Source organism: Salmo salar, chromosome ssa04 (assembly GCF_905237065.1).
Source record: "Salmo salar chromosome ssa04, Ssal_v3.1, whole genome shotgun sequence".
Classification (NCBI taxonomy): Eukaryota; Metazoa; Chordata; class Actinopteri; order Salmoniformes; family Salmonidae; genus Salmo; species Salmo salar.
In genome coordinates, this window is record NC_059445.1 from 36,558,131 (window position 1) to 36,576,556 (window position 18,426).

At 42.5% G+C, this 18,426-nt stretch overlaps 1 non-coding gene across 1 annotated transcript in view; it reads right to left on the minus strand.

Moving 5' to 3' along the window:
* Nucleotides 1-15,730, minus strand: part of LOC106602910 (uncharacterized) — a 28,238-nt gene extending 12,508 nt beyond the window's left edge. Inside the window, exons 1-2 of the transcript XR_006769606.1 lie at nucleotides 15,602-15,730; nucleotides 7,135-7,247 (exon numbers count right to left, since the gene is read on the minus strand). This is a non-coding gene — a transcript (uncharacterized protein). The remainder of the gene's footprint in view (nucleotides 1-7,134; nucleotides 7,248-15,601) is intronic.
* Nucleotides 15,731-18,426: the final 2,696 nt, after the last annotated feature.

Below are 18,426 nucleotides of genomic sequence, written 5' to 3' on the forward strand. Positions count from 1 at the left end.
ACAATAGGAAAATAAGGGCCAGTAATACTGTAATAACACTCTAATCACACTATTCAATATCCTGTCCGTCTCTCTGCTATCATCACTGTAATCACAACACACACAGGCTTGCAGCCCAAATGGCATACTATTCCTTATATAATGCAGAGCTCTGGTCAAAAGTAGTGCAGTAGTGAATAGGGTGCCATTTGGGACGCAGACACAATCCATTAGATATCTCCTCCACTTACAATATCACAGCCCTGCCAGTGGTATAATAGCAGAATGGAGACGCCATTGCAGAGCGTTCTGCAATAATGCAGCAAGACTGTTTGATGTTATCACGCTCACTCACTCACACACACACACACACACACACACACACACACACACACACACACACACACACACACACACACACACACACACACACACACACACACACACACACACGTTTGTGATTCTAAAAGCTTGTCTCATTAGGTCTGATTTACAATTTTAGTGTGTTGTTTCAAATCATATTTTAGTTGTCACAAGCGCCAAATACAACTGGTGTAGACCTTAACGTGAAATGCTTTCTTACAAGCCCTTAACCAACAATGCAGAGATTTTAAAAAGTAAGTAAGAAAAATGTGTTTAATAAAATAAAGAACAAATAGTAAAACAATAAAATAACAATAATGATGGTATATACAATTGGTACCGGTACCGAGTCAATGTGCAGGGGTATGGGTTAGTCAAGGTAACTGAGGTAATATGTAGGTAGGGGTAAAGTGACTATGCATAGATGATAAACAGAGAGTAGCAGCAGCGTATGTGAAGAGTGTGAAGGAATGTGAATGTATGTGTGTGTGTGTGTGTTTTTGTGTGTGCATGCGTGCGTGCGTGCTTGTCAACAGAGCTAGATGACAGACTGAGGGTGTATAGACACATCAATCATAGTCAGATAGGCGTTTGACTGGCTGTCGTTCTCAACTACTCCTGCCTGCATTCTCACAAGTGATAACTCGGGCTGCTGATGTCATGCAAAGGCTGTCGTTTTGTGTTTATACTTTTTCATAACGACAACACTAAGTTTGACGTTGGACGACAAAGAAAGTTAATGATGTCGCTACAACAATTGTCTACAGACATGTCGATAGATGGACTGTAACCAGCTTTAGTCTGTCAGCTGGCTTCTAAAAGACAGAACAAAGAGAGGGAGATGGAGCATTTAGACACAGACAGTGTTGTGAAGAAGGCGCAACAGCACCTCTTCAACCTCAGGAGCCTGAAGAAATTTGGCTTGGCACCTAAAAACCTCACGCACTTTTACAGATGCACAATTGAGAGTATCCTGTCGGGCAGTATCACCGCCTGGTACGGCAACTGCACCGCCCGCAACCGCAGTGCTCTCCAGAGGGTGGCGCTGTCTACCTGCCCTCCAGAACACCTACAGCACCCGATGTCACAGGAAGGTCAAAAAGATAATCAAGGACAACAACCACCCGAGCCACTACCTGTTCACCCCGCTAACATCCAGAAGGCAAGGTCAGTACAGGTGCATCAAAGCTGGGACCGAGAGACTGAGAATCAGCTTCTATCTCAAGGCCATCAAACTGTTAAATAGCCATCACTAGACGGCTTCCACCTGATTATGTAACCCTGCACCTTAGAGGCTGCTGCCCCATATACATAGACTTGAAACCACTGGTCACTTTAATAATGGAACACTAGGCACTTTAATAATGTTAACATATTTTTGCTTTACTCATCTCAAATGTATATACACTGCTCAAAAAAATAAAGGGAACACTTAAACAACACAATGTAACTCCAAGTCAATCACACTTCTGTGAAATCAAACTGTCCACTTAGGAAGCAACACTGATTCACAATAAATGTCACATGCTGTTGTGCAAATGGAATAGACAACAGGTGGAAATTATAGGCAATTAGCAAGACACCCCCAATAAAGGAGTGGTTCTGCAGGTGGTGACCACAGACAACTTCTCAGTTCCTATGCTTCCTGGCTGATGTTTTGGTAACTTTTGAATGGCGGTGCTTTCACTCTAGTGGTAGCATGAGACGGAGTCTACAACCCACACAAGTGGCTCAGGTAGTGCAGCTCATCCAGGATGGCACATCAATGCGAGCTGTGGCAAGAAGGTTTGCTGTGTCTGTCAGCGTAGTGTCCAGAGCATGGAGGCGCTACCAGGAGACAGGCCAGTACATCAGGAGACGTGGAGGAGGCCGTAGGAGGGCAACAACCCAGCAGCAGGACCGCTACTTCCGCCTTTGTGCAAGGAGGAGCAGGAGGAGCACTGCCAGAGCCCTGCAAAATGACCTCCAGCAGGCCACAAATGTGCATGTGTCTGCTCAAACGGTCAGAAACAGACTCCATGAGGGTGGTATGAGGGCCCGACGTCCACAGGTGGGGGTTGTGCTTACAGCCCAACACCATGCAGGACGTTTGGCATTTGCCAGAGAACACCAAGATTGGCAGACGCTGTGGAGACTGGAGACGCTGTGGAGAACGTTCTGCTGCCTGCAACATCCTCCAGCATGACCGGTTTGGCGGTGGGTCAGTCATGGTGTGGGGTGGCATTTCTTTGGGGGGCCGCACAGCCCTCCATGTGCTCGCCAGAGGTAGCCTGACTGCCATTAGGTACCGAGATGAGATCCTCAGACCCCTTGTGAGACCATATGCTGGTGCGGTTGGCCCTGGGTTCCTCCTAATGCAAGACAATGCTAGACCTCATGTGGCTGGAGTGTGTCAGCAGTTCCTGCAAGAGGATGGTATTGATGCTATGGACTGGCCCACCCGTTCCCCAGACCTGAATCCAATTGAGCACATCTGGGACATCATGTCTCGCTCCATCCACCAACGCCACGTTGCACCACAGACTGTCCAGGAGTTGGCGGATGCTTTAGTCCAGGTCTGGGAGGAGATCCCTCAGGAGACCATCCGCCACCTCATCAGGAGCATGCCCAGGCGTTGTAGGGAGGTCATACAGGCACGTGGAGGCCACACATACTGAGCCTCATTTTGACTTGTTTTAAGGACATTACATCAAAGTTGGATCAGCCTGTAGTGTGGTTTTCCACTTTAATTTTGAGTGTGACTCCAAATCCAGACCTCCATGGGTTGATAAATTGGATTTCCATTGATTATTTTTGTGTGATTTTGTTGTCAGCACATTCAACTATGTAAAGAAAAAAGTATTTAATAAGATTATTTCATTCATTCAGATCTAGGATGTGTTATTTCAGTGTTCCCTTTATTTTTTTGAGCAGTGTATATATTGCTTGATTATTAGATTTGATTATCCAACGTCAAGTCCTAAGTGATGGAGCTCAGATACACCTCCCTACCCTGAACCACACACACACACTGGTCCCCCGTTGTGACCATTTCTCAAAGCATCTCTGTGCAGTCAGACCATTTGATTATTTTGTGTCACCAGGGCCACAATAATTTGCCCCCTCTCTGATTGTCCGAGTGTGACCCCCTCCCCATCGGTTACTGCAGCTAGTGTTGCCAGAACTGTCACTACCTGGGTGGGGGCACCCACCGGAATTCCCACCAGCTAGGTCCAAGGTCATCAAGGTTTTCATTAGCAGATTTGATAAATTCCTTGTACATTATGCTCACCCAATCCGGGGGCTTTGGCTTTGTTGGACCAACCCTGCCAGGCAGGCTCAAACTCTTGAGGGGGCAGTGCTGTATTAGTGGGTCTCTGAATGCGTTTATCTTTCTTGGCTGCTTATTATATAGGCTACTTGCAGTAAGCCTATTAAACAGATAAGGACTTCTAAGTGTGTGGGTCGCTCAGGTGGGTGTCTAGGGTATAGGGTTGGGGACTGTTCCATCATGATAGGACAATAAATAAATAAACGTATTTTAAAATATATCATATATCTGCACAGAATTGAAAGCTCTCTCTGTCACAACTACTGCTCGCAGGCACACACAGGCTCTGTCATTTGCAACTATTTTCCTTTTTCACTCACTTAACTGCACACTTTTCCAAACACAAAATCACACACCCCACCTTCCATCACAATACAGCTGCACATACCCACATTCTGTGCCTTCTATGTACTCTGTTTGCTGTGTTTTTATCCCTACCATGTTGATGCTGATTCCTACCTAATTTCAGACTTTGAGTACTTTCGTGTTCCAGTTCCTTATATTTAAAGATGTATTATTTCAATAATTATCCTTTCTTCTAACGCTGTCTTATCTATTTATTAATACTATAAATAGAAAGTTGAATACAAAATATTTTACAACATTCCCTATTTTGAGTGGTATAGTGTATTTGTAGTTTATTTCTTTATCAATTGTTGTATTTTATTGTTTTACAATTTTTTTCTATTACAATACAGTCTTTGTGTCTCGGAACAGTTGGTTATCAATGTACAGTTTATCGACTACGAGAGCTACACGAAGAGTGGGTACAGAACTTTAAGCCGGTCTACAATTTTCTTCAGGAACTGATCATTCATTCCTATTTTCCTGCCAGCGAGTCTCTTGTCAAACATTATTTTATTATTTTACATGTTAGAGTTTGATTTTGTAGACAGTATCGCCTGGGATCTGTAGCGCTTAAAGAAGGAATTATTTCACCCCACTTTCAGGATCTTCTCCCTCATTTTCTTTAACACTAGTAAGTACCAGATTTTCTCGCATAGATCTAGTCTGTATTCCAAGTAAGGCTTATCTCAGAAACATATTCTCCTTTTTAAGTTCTTTAGCGTCCGTTTCAATAGTATTGACTGTACCTTTTAGCTTGTTTGTTTCTTTCTCCATTGTCGCAGCTTTTCATCACACATTTAGAGGCTCGCCTTCATCGTCTTAATTTCTTTACTAACAAGTTCTAGTATGCCCAATTGATCATTTATTGATTTTAGAAGGTCGGTCTACACTATTATTGTACCTGATTGCGAAAAGCATAAATAATCGGTGTAACGCTCATTCCTTCGACGTAAACGCGAATCCGACCATCACCCTCGAGAGAGAAAACCACGACTCGTCAGTGAAGAGCACTTTTTGCCAGTCATGTCTGGTCCAGCGACGGTGGATTTGTTCCCATAGGCGACGTTGTTGCCGGTGATGTCTGATGAGGACCTGCTTTACAACAGGTCTACAAGACCTCAGTCCAGCCTCTCTCAGCCTATTGCGGACAGTCTGAACAGTGATGGAGGGATTGTGCTTTCCTGGTGTAACTCTGGCAGTTGTTGTTGGCATCCTGTACCTGTCCAGCAAGTGTGATGTTCGGATGTACTGATCCTGTGCAGGTGTTATTAGATGTGGTCTGCCACTGCGAGGACGATCAGCTGTCCGTCCTGTCTAATAATGCACTAACTCAGCAGCTAACACAGGCAGCTGTTTCATGGAAACTAGCCAATCCATTGTGCTTTAATTATGTCAATACTAGCTAGCTACAGTGGTTAGCTAGCTTGGAGGAAGTATTTAGGGTTACATGCATTGCGTCTGAGCATTTAGCTAGCTACCGTCCCCTAGCCTACATTGCATAAAAGTGTGATGAGCTCATCCGTGGATGCACAGAGAAAATGCCTTATTTTTCCCCAATTTCTGGTTGTTGTCTCCTCACGTGGGGGTTCGTGCTCTCTGATTGGCTCAAAGTCAAGTTGTTGGCCACTGACGAGCATTGCGATTTTACAAGTACAAATCGCTAGGTTCGTCACTACCGGGTCGGCAATCGTCAGGTACCGCTTTTGTTCTAGGCAGAGAAGGAACGATCTCCCACTGTGATAAGTACCTACCGGCAGTCTATCGGCAGTAAGATTGTCAGTGTGTTTCATGCTTCATTTCCTTTCTCTCTTATTCCCTTGCTGTTTCTTATTCCCTTTCTGTCTTTTGTAAAACATTTCTCTCCATGCCCCCTTCTCTCCGTGTGTCTACTCTCTGCCTGTCACTCAGTTGTTGTTCTGTCTTCCCTTTTCCCTTGTTTTCTCTCTCTATCTCAACCCTTTTTATAATGCATCAAAAACCACTGAACTAAAAGTAGTTTAGTTTCACTTTCCTCCGAAAACACTTATTTTCTCTGAACAGAAGAGTCTTAGACCCCTGTGTCACTCGGGAGCCCGAAAGCTCTCCTTTCTCTCTCCTTTCTCTGAAGCAGAGACCCCCCTTGAATTACTTTGAAGCCTGTACACATGCACGCATGGATGTACGCACACACACATGCACACACACACCCTGGCATGTCTTTTTCCTTTGAAGACATGGGCCCAAATATCCCTTTCCCCATCATCATGGGACAAAAAGCAAAGGTATGGGGTCTCTATCTGTGTGTGTGTTAATATCTACCAAAAACAGGTTTTTGAGCAAGCATCTCCATGTGCCTTGACTGCAGAAGCCATCACAGAGGGAGGGAGAAGAGGAGAATAGGGGCAGAAGGAGGAGAGGGGAACAGAAGAGAAGGATATGGGGATTTGGGGAAATGAGATAAAGGAGAGATCAAAAAAGAGAAGAAACAGAAATACAAAAAGCGAGAAAAGGGGTAGAGATGATGGAGAAAAAAGAAGAGAGGAGAAGAGAGGAGAGGACCGGAAAATAAGAAAGGAAGAGAAGAGGATGAAAGGAAAGGGGGTAGAGCAAATGAGGACAGGAAAAGAGAAGAGAAAGGAATTGAAAGGAACAGAAGAGTAGAAAGGAGATAGACTGTTCTCTCTGCAACCGCACGGCAAGCGGTACCGGACCGCCAAGTCTAGGTCCAAGAGGCTTCTAAACAGCTTCTACCCCCAAGCCATAAGACTCCTGAACAGCTAATCAAATGGCAACCCAGACTATCCCCCCACCCCCCACCCCGCTGCTACTCTCTGTTATCATCTATGCACAGCCACTTTAATAACCCTACCTAGGAGAAAAGAGAACAGAAGAGAAAAGAGCAGAAAAATAGAAGAGAAGAGAGGAGAGAACCCACTGGGCAAAGACATCTTTACATTGATGACTTTTAAAAAATCCAATCAGTTTTCAACATTGATTCAACATCATCACATTGAATTGTTTGGTTGAAATTGCGTGGAAACAATGTTGATTCAACCAGTTTTTTCCCAAGAGACCAGAACTGAAAAGAAGAGGATTTGACAGAAGAAAATAGAAGATAAGTGAAGTCAAGAGAAGAGAGGACTATGTGGTCCTACCTGCCAGAAGATGTTATCGATGGTGCTTCCTCGGAAACCTTCTCTGGTCTCAGCCGACAGAAGTTTGGGTCCCAGTATCGTCACAAACTCTTCAAAGTCCACCTGGCCATCACCTACACACACACACACACACACACACACACACACACACACACACACACACACACACACACGTCTTGTAGACCACCGGTCCCCAACCCCCGGGCACATTCTCTACCGGGCCGCACGGAAAGGATACATTCATTTTAAATTGTTTTAATCGGTTAAATAAAATAATAATTATATACAATTATAGACTATTTGTGCAGTAATTACATTGAACTTGGTGCAGTCTGTTGGTTCTTTTCTCACCACTCTAATATCTATGTCACGCCAACAACAGTTTACAGATTTTGAACTTGAGTAATGAGTTCATCACGGTCTGTGTGAGCTGTGTTGCCCGCCAACTTTGGACTAGCTAGCTACGTTAGCTGACATGAATAAAAACAAACAAACGTTGCTGGAGAGATTCATCGGAAGGGGTAAGAGAGTTCAAAGGCCCAACGACGATGTCGATAATACAGAGACAACATACCGAGACTGCAAAAAAAGAAAGCCTCATTCAATAGAAAATATGATGAGTCCTACCTAAAATATGGCTTTATTGCGACATGTGACGCATGCTCCTAGCCCCCTGTGCGTAGTATGTGGAGATAGGCCATCTAACGAGGCAATGAAGCCCTCAAAATTGCTTTGGCACATCGAATCCAAGCACCCTGCACTTAAAGACAAACCTGTTGAATTCTTTGAACAAAGAAAACATGAACAAGAAGGACAGAAGCAAGTCTTGAAAGCCACCGCATTAACAAACGTGGCTGCACTAAGGGCGTCATACTTAGTGGCTAGCCGTATTGCTAAGACCAAGAAGCCTTTCACTATTGGCGAGGAGTTGATTCTACCTGCTGCTAAGGAAATTTGCTGTGAACTCTTAGGATAGGCTGCAGCTAAAAAGATAGCACAGGTTCCTCTTTCGGCTACCACCGTCACTAGGCGAATTGATGAAATAGCGGAGGACGTTGAGGCACAATTGTTAGAGGCTTAAAACCTCTTAAGGATCGGCCCCCTTTTTTCAATTTTTTCCTTAAATGACATGCCCAAATCTAACTGCTTGTAGCTCAGGCCCTGAAGCAAGCACATGCATAAAATCAAGGCTGAATATCCTGATAGCCACAAAAGCACTGAACACGTTGCTTCCATTTCCAACATCCTATCTCTGGGTTTTCCACAATGACGACAAGAAAAACGAAATCACGGAGTAGACTGGACATAAGGAACACCTGAAGTGTGTCACTGTCCCATCACCCCTAGATGGGACCGTCTTGTTGCTGGGAAACAAGGTCAAGGCTCCCTCTGATTCAGCGACATGGTGAGTTGCAATGTTTTTATTACATGGTCATTAGAGAAAAATATGAACTTGATGTTTTTATAATATCATCAAGTTAGACCTACAAAAAGCGTCTATACTAAACTTAAAGGCCTAATCGATATTCCGGTTGAGTCGTGACCCCCCGATGGCCGGTCCGGGAAAATATTGTTTATATGAGACCGGTCCGTGGTGCAAAAAAGGTTGGGGACCACTGTTGTAGAGCTAACCTTGTGGGGACACACACATAGAATTGTCTGGATTGATAAAACGATACTGGCACTAAGACCGCAATTGTAAAAACATCAACACTATGAAATAACACATATGGAATCATGTAGTAACCAGAAAAGTGTAAAAAAAAATCTAAATACATTTTAGATTCTTCAAAAAGCCACCCTTTGCCTTGATGACTGCTTTGCACACTCTTGAATTTCTCTCAACCAGCTTCACCTGGAATGCTTTTCAAACAGTCTTGAAGGAGTTTCCACATATGTGACCCGTTTCAGGAAGCTAGGCATATGTCGGGGGTCACTACTTCACAGGAGACTCTTTTGAACGTAAACTTTTTTTAATCAAAATGCGTTTGTTGACAGAAATGCCTTCTCAAACATATGAATAACAAACTTGTATGTCATCTGTAAATATGAATACAATTATTAAATTACGAGCCTAGTTGATTTAGCCACAGAAAAATACAGCAAAATTCCAGCTAGCCATGATTGGCTAAGATAATGAGTGGGCTGGACATGCTGAGATATGAGTTTGGATTGGTCTGCCATATAGCACGCTTCTGACTATTTGAGCTGGTCAGTATGTGTTGGTAATCCTGTCTAATGCAGCTTTAAATAAATGTATTGTGTAGTAAAAATGCATAAGTGTTGCTCACCACTTTCAGGAGGGCCGAGTTCAGTGGAATTAGAGTATGATAGCTAAGGAGTCTCCGGATTACATCTTCAAACTAAGGGCAACCATGGCATCTGTGACAGGAGACGCGTCCATCTATGATGTATACGGGTAAGAAAGTGGTTTCATTTCAAGTTAAAGTTAATTGTTAGCTAGCTAACGTTTGCTGGCTGGCTCGCTAGCTAACGTTATGTGTATGATAACGTTACATGCTTGGCTAGCTAACATTGATCCTGGTTGGTTAGCTACCTGCAGATTCATGCAGGGTAGTAACGTCAGGAGTTGGGATTATGGTTCATTGTTTAGCTAGCTAGCTACATGTCTTAAGAAAAGACTCCACTATGTAAGTAACCATTTTGGGTGCATTCGTAAATTCAGTCTGTCCAACACTCCAATTTCAGAGCACTCGTCTGAGTGTGCCAGAGTGCAGAATAACTGATTCATTTACGAGCACTCAACACCAGTTGAACATGGCCGGTGTCAGTAAATGTTGGCAAAAAAGCGTAATTAAATTGTTGCCAGCAAAACAGTTACAGTGACCAACGCTCTGGATAACTTGAAAACAGCCTAACCAGCTCTGCTAGGGTGAGTAAAATGGTCAGAGTGGGGTGTTCTCTCATTATGTGTCTGGAAGTAGCTAGAAAACTAGCCAATGTTAGCCAGTTAGCTTGGGTGCTTGACTGCCGTTGTGAGGTCAGAATGTTTGGATCTACCCTACTCATCGGCCAGAGCGTCCAGTATGCACTCTGAATTTACGAACGGACAATCTGACAGCACAGTTGCAGTCACCAACGCTCTGGATAACATAACAGCCTAACCAGCTCTGCTAGGGCGAGTAATGTTCAGTGAGCTGTTCTCTCATTTGTGTCTGGAAGTAGCTAACAAGTTAGCTTCAGTGCTTGACTGCTATTTTATTATTATTATTATTATTAGAACCAATAAAATACAAAAACAGAAATATACAAACAATAGTACATAAACCAAATGGACAGGGACATTACATATCGAGATACGTTTTCAATTCGTTAAAAAGTTTTATGGTACGTATTGCTTTTTTGTTTTTACTCTTACTGATCATTTCAAAATATTTTTTAAATTCTATCTTAAACAGTGTAAAGAGGGGTTTGTTCTCCGCCCACTTAATTTTATGGATAAATAATCTGCCATGAAAAATAAACAAGTTAACAATTACAGTTAAATTGTGGTCCATATAATATGGATAAAACAAATGGTCAAGAGTCTCTGAGTCACAACCACAAAATACACATTTGTTATCAATAGCTATTTTGAATCAAATCTCATCAAATTTTATTTGTCACATGCACCAAATACAACAGGGGTAGACCTTACAATGCTTACTTACAATGCTTACTTAGACCTTGAAATGCTTACTTACAAGCCCTTAACCAACAATGCAGTTTTAAGAAAATATCTAAAAAAAGTAAGAAATAAAAGTAACAAATAATTAAAGAGCAGCAGTAAAATAACAATAGCGAGGCAATATACAGGGGGTACCGGTACAGAGTCAATGTGCGGGGGCGCATTGTTATTTTTTACTGCTGCTCTATAATTATTTGTTACTTTTATTTCTTACTTTTTTTAGGTATTTTCTTAAAACTGCATTGTTGGTTAAGGGCTTGTAAGTAGACAAGTCTGGTTCATCCTTGGGAGCAATTTTCAAATGCCTGAAGGTACCACGTTCATTTGTACAAACAATAGTACGCAGGTATAAACACCATGGGACCACACAGCCATCATACCGTTCAGGAAGGAGACACGTTCTGTCTCCTAGAGATGCACGTACTATGGTGCGAAAAGTGCAAATCAATCCCAGAACAACAGCAAAGGACCTTGTGAAGATGCTGGAGGAAACAGGTACAAAATTATCTATATCCACAGTAAAACGAGTCCTATATCGACATAACCTGAAAGGCCGCTCAGCAAGGAACAAGCCACTGCTCCAAAACCGCCATCAAAAAGCCAGACTACGGTTTGCAACTGCACATGGGGACAAAGATCGTACTTTTTGCAGAAATGTCCTCTGGTCTGATGAAACAAAAAATAGAACTGTTTGGCCATAATGACCATCGTTATGTTTGGAGGAAAAAAGGCGGAGGCTTGCAAGCCGAAGAACACCATCCCAACCATGAAGCACAGGGTGGCAGCATCATGTTTTAGGTGTGCTTTGCTGCAGGAGGGACTGATGCACTTAACAAAATAGATGGCATCATGAGATAGGAAAATTATGTGGATATATTGAAGCAACATCTCAAGACATCAGTCAGGAAGTTAAAACTTACTCACAAATGGGTCTTCCAAATGGACAATGACCCCAAGCATACTTCTAAAGTTGTGGCAAAATGGCTTAAGGACAAGTTTTGGAGTGGCCATCACAAAGCCCTGACCTCATTCCTCTAGAAAATTTGTGGGCAGAACTGAAAAGCGTGTGCAAGCAAGGAGGCCTACAAACCTGACTTATTTACTCCAGCTCTGTCAGGAGGAATGGACCATAATTCACCCAACTTTTTGTGGGAAATGTGTAGAAGGCTACCTGAAACATTTGACCGAAGTTAAACAATTTAAAGGCAATGCTACCAAATACTAATTGAATGTATGTAAACTACTGACCCACTGGGAATGTGATGAAATAAATAAAAGCTGAAATAAATCACTCTTTCTACTATTATTCTGACATTTCACAATCTTAAAATAAAGTGGTGATCCTAACTGACCTAAGACAGGGACATTTTTACTAGAATTAAATGTCAGGAATTGTGAAAACTGAGTTTAAATGTATTTGGCTATTGTGTATGTAAACTTCTGACTTCAACTGCAGGTGGAGTTATTAAAGTGACTATGCATAGATAAAAACAGAAAGTAGCAGCAGCGAAGAAGGGGGGGGGGCAATGCAAATAGTCTGGGTAGCCATTTGATTAGATGTTCAGGAGTCTTATGGCTTGGGGTAGAAAGCTGTTTAGAAGCCTCTTGGACCTAGACTTGGCGCTCTTGTACTGCTTGCCGTGCGGTAGCAGATAGAACAGTCTATGACTAGGGTGGCTTGACTCTTTGACAATTTTTAGGACCTTCCTCTGACACTGCCTTGTATAGAGGTCCTGGATGGCAGGAAGCTTGGCCCCGGTGATGTACTGGGCTGTATGAACTACCCTCTGTCATGCCTTGAGGTCGGAGGCCGAGCAGTTGCTATACCAGGCAGTGATGCAACCCGTCAGGATGCTCTCGATGGTGCAGCTGTAGAACCTTTTGAGGATCTGAGGACCCATTCCAAATCTTTTCAGTCTCTGTGTATAATAAACGTCTTTACAGCGATGCTTGACTGCTGTTAGCACAGAACGCTCGTATCAACCCTTAAAGAGATGGGTGGGGCTAAAGCCAAAACTAAAACATTCAAAGGCCATTTTCTCAAAAGTGAGTTTACAAGTTTCTGAACTTTAAAAGCAAAATGACTTTCCCCATTGTTCCTCAAATGCAGTGCATGATATACCATTTTGTAGCTCTGAGTCTCTACTTCTATCCAATGAAAAAAAAAAAACACAATTTCAAATTTTGCTGCATAAGATTGATTTGAGCCGGTCGGTCACATATGCTGAGCACTTGTTGGCTGCTTTTCCTTCACTCTTCGGTCCAACTCATCCGAAACCATCTCAATTGGATTGAGGTCGGGGTTATTGTGGATGCCAGGTCATCTGATGCAGCACTCCATCACTCTCCTTCTTGGGCAAATAGTCCTTACACATCCTGGACGTGTGTTTTGGGTCATTATCCTGTTGAAAAACAAATGATAGTCCTACTAAGCGCAAACCAGATGGGATGGCTCATCGCTGCAGAATGCTGTGGTAGCCATGCTGGTTAAGCTTGCCTTGAATTCTAAATAAATCACTGACAGTGTCAACAGCAAAGCACCCCCACACCATCATACCTCCTCCTCCATGCTTCATGGTGGGAACCACACATAAGGAGAGATCATCCGTTCACCTACTCTGCGTCTCACAAAGACACAGCGGTTGGAACAAAAAAATCTCACATTTAGACTCATCAGACGAAAGGACAGATTTCCACCGTTCTAATGTCCATTGCTCGTGTTTCTTGGCCCAAGCAAGTCTCTTCTTCTTATTTGTGTCCTTTATTAGGGGTTTCTTTTGCAGCAGTTCGACCATGAAGGCCTGATTCACACAGTCTACTCTGAACAGTTGATGTTGAGATGTGTCTGTTACTTGAACTCCTTGAAGCATTTATTTGGGCTGCAATCTGAGGCTGGTAACTCTAAAGAACTTATCCTCTGCATCAGAGTTAACTCTGGGTCTTCCTTTCCTTTGAAGGTCCTCATGAGAGCCAGTTTCATCATAGCGCTTGATGGTTTTTACGACTGCACTTGAAGAAACATTCAAAGTTCTTGAAATTTTCCGGATTGACTGACCTTCATGTCTTAAAGTAATGATGTACTGTCGTTTCTCTTTGCTTATTTGAGCTGTTCTTGCCATAATATGGACTTGGTCTTTTACCAAATAGGGCTATCTTCTGTATACCACCCCTACCTTGTCACAACTGATTGGCTCAAATGCATTAAGAAGGAAAGAAATTCCACAAATTAACTTTTAACAAGGCACACTTGTTAATTGAAAGGCATTACAGGTGACAACCTCATGAAGCTGGTTGTGAGAGTGCCAAGAGTGTACAAAGCTGTCATCAAGTCAAAGGGTGGCTACTTTGAAGAATCTCAAGTATAAAATATATTTTAATTTGTTTAACACTTTTTTGGTTATGACATGATTCCATATGTGTTATTTCATAGTTTTGATTTCTTCACTATTATTCTACAATGTAGAAAATAGTAAAAATAAAGAAAAACTCTGGAATGAGTAGGTGTGTCCAAACGTTTGACTGGTACTGTAATCAAATGACTATTTGCATTGACCCCCTGTTTTATTACGCTGCTGCTACTCGCTGTTCATTATCTATGCATAGACACTTTACCCCTACCTACATGTACATATTACCTCAATTACCTCGACTAACTTGTACCCCCGCATATTTACTTGGTACCGGTGCCCCCTGTATATAGCCTTGTTGTTGTTATTTATTGTGCTACTTTTTTTTAAATTCAGTTTATTTAGTAAATATTTTCTTAACTGTTTTACATTTTTTTAAACTGCATTGTTGGTTAAGGGCATGTAAAGTAAGCATTTCACAGTAAGGTCTACACTTGTTGTATTTGGCGCATGTGACAAATAAAATGTAATTTGACTCACACACACACATACACACACACACACACACACATAGATTTGCCTTTCAGAGAGCAACCTGTGTGTGTGTGTGTGTGTGTGTGTGTGTGTGTGTGTGTGTGTGTGTGTTCAGGGTCGGCCTTAGCTTTTTGGGGTCCCGTTTTTTTTACCATAGGGCAGAGAGAAGAATTTGCAGTTTTACAGCTAATTTCCTGCAATTCTACACATTTTGCCAATACTTTTTCCATGTTAATTATATCTGAGTGAGAGTGACTAACAAAATCAATGAGGAACCCCTGGATGTCAGGACCCCTGGGCACCTGCTCTGAGTGCCCGGTCGGTATTTGGCCATGATAGCTGGCTATATTAACTTACCAATCAAAAAATTGTTAGCTGACATGCTAATTGAGTGACTATCGGTGACTGACATAACAAGAGAAAAACTGCAGATGGTCAACCAAATTTCTAAATTGCACCTTGTGCATTCTACTATTATAACTCTCAACAGTAAGTTGAGACCACGACTGTGTTCCTAAACTCCCCCTAGCAGTCGGGGGCCCTAAGCAAATGCTGATGTTGCTTATGCCTGGAGCCGTCCCTATGTGTGTGTGTGTGTGTGTGTGCGTGCATGCGAGTGCGTGCGTGCGCACACAGTCACCCGCAAAGCATTTTGTCAAAGCTGTTTAATGCAGAGTGGTTTACACAGAGAACCTGGTATATAGGGTGAATGCAAACACAGACACAGTGTACATACAGCATGAACCCACTCTCCCACACTGCTGAGACTTGGAGGTGTAATTGATTCATTAACCTTGGAAAAATCAGTTTAGGAAATCACAGACTAAGACTTTCAGTGTGTGTGCCTATGAAAAGTATAGGCCAATGTGTGTGTGTGTCTTTCATTCTTATGTCTCACCGTCCATGTCCAGTCTCTGCATGATGATGGCCAGCTCCACCTCGCTAGGCATGTATCCCAGGGACCTCATAGCCATGCCCAGTTCCTGCTTAGAGATGAACCCGTTCCCATCCCGGTCCAGCACCCGGAACGCCTGCCGGATCTCTGCACAGGGACACACATACACTGGGTGTACAAAAAAATGTATGACACCTGTCCTTTCCATGACATAGACTGACCAGGTGAATCCAGGTGAAAGCTATGATCCCTTATTGATGTCACTTGTTAAATCCACTTCAATCAGTGTGAAATGGAAGAGACAGATTAAAAAGGTATTTTTAAGCCTTGAGACAATTGAGACATGGATTGTGTATGTGTGCCGTTCAGAGGGTGAATGGGAAAAATGTAAGTGCCTTTGAACGGGGTATGGTAGGAGGTGCCAGGCGCACCGGTTTGTGTCAAGAACCAGGGGCACAACTTTCACTGGGGACGGGGGGGACATGTCCTCCCCACATTCTAAAATTGCATTTCCCCCCCAGTTTTATAATTGGATTGTGATAATAAACGAGGCAACAGTGTGCTTTAGGACCATGCGGATGCCTCTGAACATTGGGTAGGCTGTTTGGAGTGTTTATGGACTGGATAAAAAAATATTTAAATAATATAATAATTATGTCTCTTCCACCTCTAAAACCAAAGTTGCGCCACTTCAAGAACTGCAACGCTGCTAGGTTTTTCACACTCAACATTTTCCTGTGTGTATAAAGAATGGTCCACCACCCAAAGGACATCCAGCCAACTTGACACAACTGTGGGAAGCATTGGAGTCAACATGGGCCAGTATCCTTATGGAAAGCTTTCAACACCTTGTAGGGTCCATGCCCCAACGAATTGAGGCTGTTCTAAACGCAAAAGGGGAAGGGTGCAACTCAATATTAGGAAGGTGTCCTTAATGTTTTGTACACTCAGTGTCCCCATGCATGAACACAGGAAAACACCTATGCATGTACGCACGTATGTACATAAACACTCACACGCACACACACATATGCAATCAAACATTAATTCAAGTCATTATGTGATTACTGGCTCTGTTCATTTTGTCTTCTTGCCTTCCAATTTCATTACCTGCTTCTCGCTCTCTCTCTCAGTCTATCTTCCGTTTGCTGCTTCTCATTACTCCTCATTACGGTGCGATAGGTAGCCTAGCGGTCAGAGAGTTGGGCCAGTAACTGAAGGGTTGCTATATCGAATCCCCGAGTTGACAAGGTAAACATCTGTCGTTCTGCTCCTGAACAAGGCAGTGAACCCACTGTTCCTAGGCCATCATTGTAAATAAGAATTTGTTCCTAACCTGTTATGGCTAGGGGGCAGTATTTTCACGGCTGGATAAAAAACATACCCGATTTAATCTGGTTACTACTCCTGCCCAGTAACTAGAATATGCATATAATTATTGGCTTTGGATAGAAAACACTCCAAAGTTTCTAAAACTGTTTGAATGGTGTCTGTGAATATAACAGAACTCAAATGGCAGGTCAAAACCTGAGAGATTCCTTTACAGGAAGTGGCCTGTCTGACCATTTATTGTCTTTCTTTGACATCTCATTCCATTACAAAGGATCTCTGCGGTAACGTGACACTTCCCACGGCTCCAATAGGCTCTCAGAGCCCGGGAAAAATCTCAATGTCGTCATTCCAGCCCCAGGCTGAAACACATTATCGCCTTTCTCAAGTGGCCGATCAAGGGACTGTGGGCTTAGGCGCGTGCACTGGCCGCCCCCGTCTTTGTGATTTTTCCTCTGTTTACCGAAAAGGAGATTCCCGGTTGGAATATTATCGCTTTTTTACGAGAAAAATTGCATAAAAATTGATTTTAAACAGCGGTTGACATGCTTCGAAGTACGGTAATGGAATATTTAGAATTTTTTTGTCACGAATTGCGCCATGCGTGCGACCGTGATTTACCATTTCGGATAGTTTCTGGAACGCACGTACAAAACGCCGCTATTTGGATATAACGATGGATTATTTTGGACCAAACCAACATTTGTTATTGAAGTAGCAGTCCTGGGAGTGCATTCTGACGAAGACAACAAAAGGTAATCAAACTTTTGTAATAGTAAATCTGATTTTGGTGAAGGCTAAACTTGCCGGGTGTCTAAATAGCTAGCCCGTGATGGCTGGGCTATGTACTTAGAATATTGCAAAATGTGCTTTCACCAAAAAGCTATTTTAAAATCGGACATATCGAGTGCATAGAGGAGTTCTGTATCTATAATTCTTAAAATAATTGTTATGCTTTTTGTGAACGTTTATCGTGAGTAATTTAGTAAATTGTTAGTAAATTCCCCGGAAGTTTGCGGGGGGTATGCTAGTTCTGAACGTCACATGCTAATGTAAAAAGCTGTTTTTTGATATAAATATGAACTTGATTGAACAAAACATGCATGTATTGTATAACAATGTCCTAGGTGTGTCATCTGATGAAGATCATCAAAGGTTAGTGCTGCATTTAGCTGTCTTCTGGGTTTTTGTGACATTATATGCTAGCTTGAAAAATGGGTGTCTGATTATTTCTGTCTGGGTACTCTGCTGACATAATCTAATGTTTTGCTTTCGCTGTAAAGCCTTTTTGAAATCGGACAGTGTGGTTAGATAAAGGAGAGTCTTGTCTTTAAAATGCTGTGAAATAGTCATATGTTTGAAAAATTCAAGTTTTTGTATTTTTGAGGAATTTGTAATTCGCGCCACGCCTATCATTGGATATTGGAGCAGGTGTTCCGTTAGCGGAACATCTAGATGTAAGAGGTTAACTGACTTGCCTAGTTAAATAAAGGGGAAAA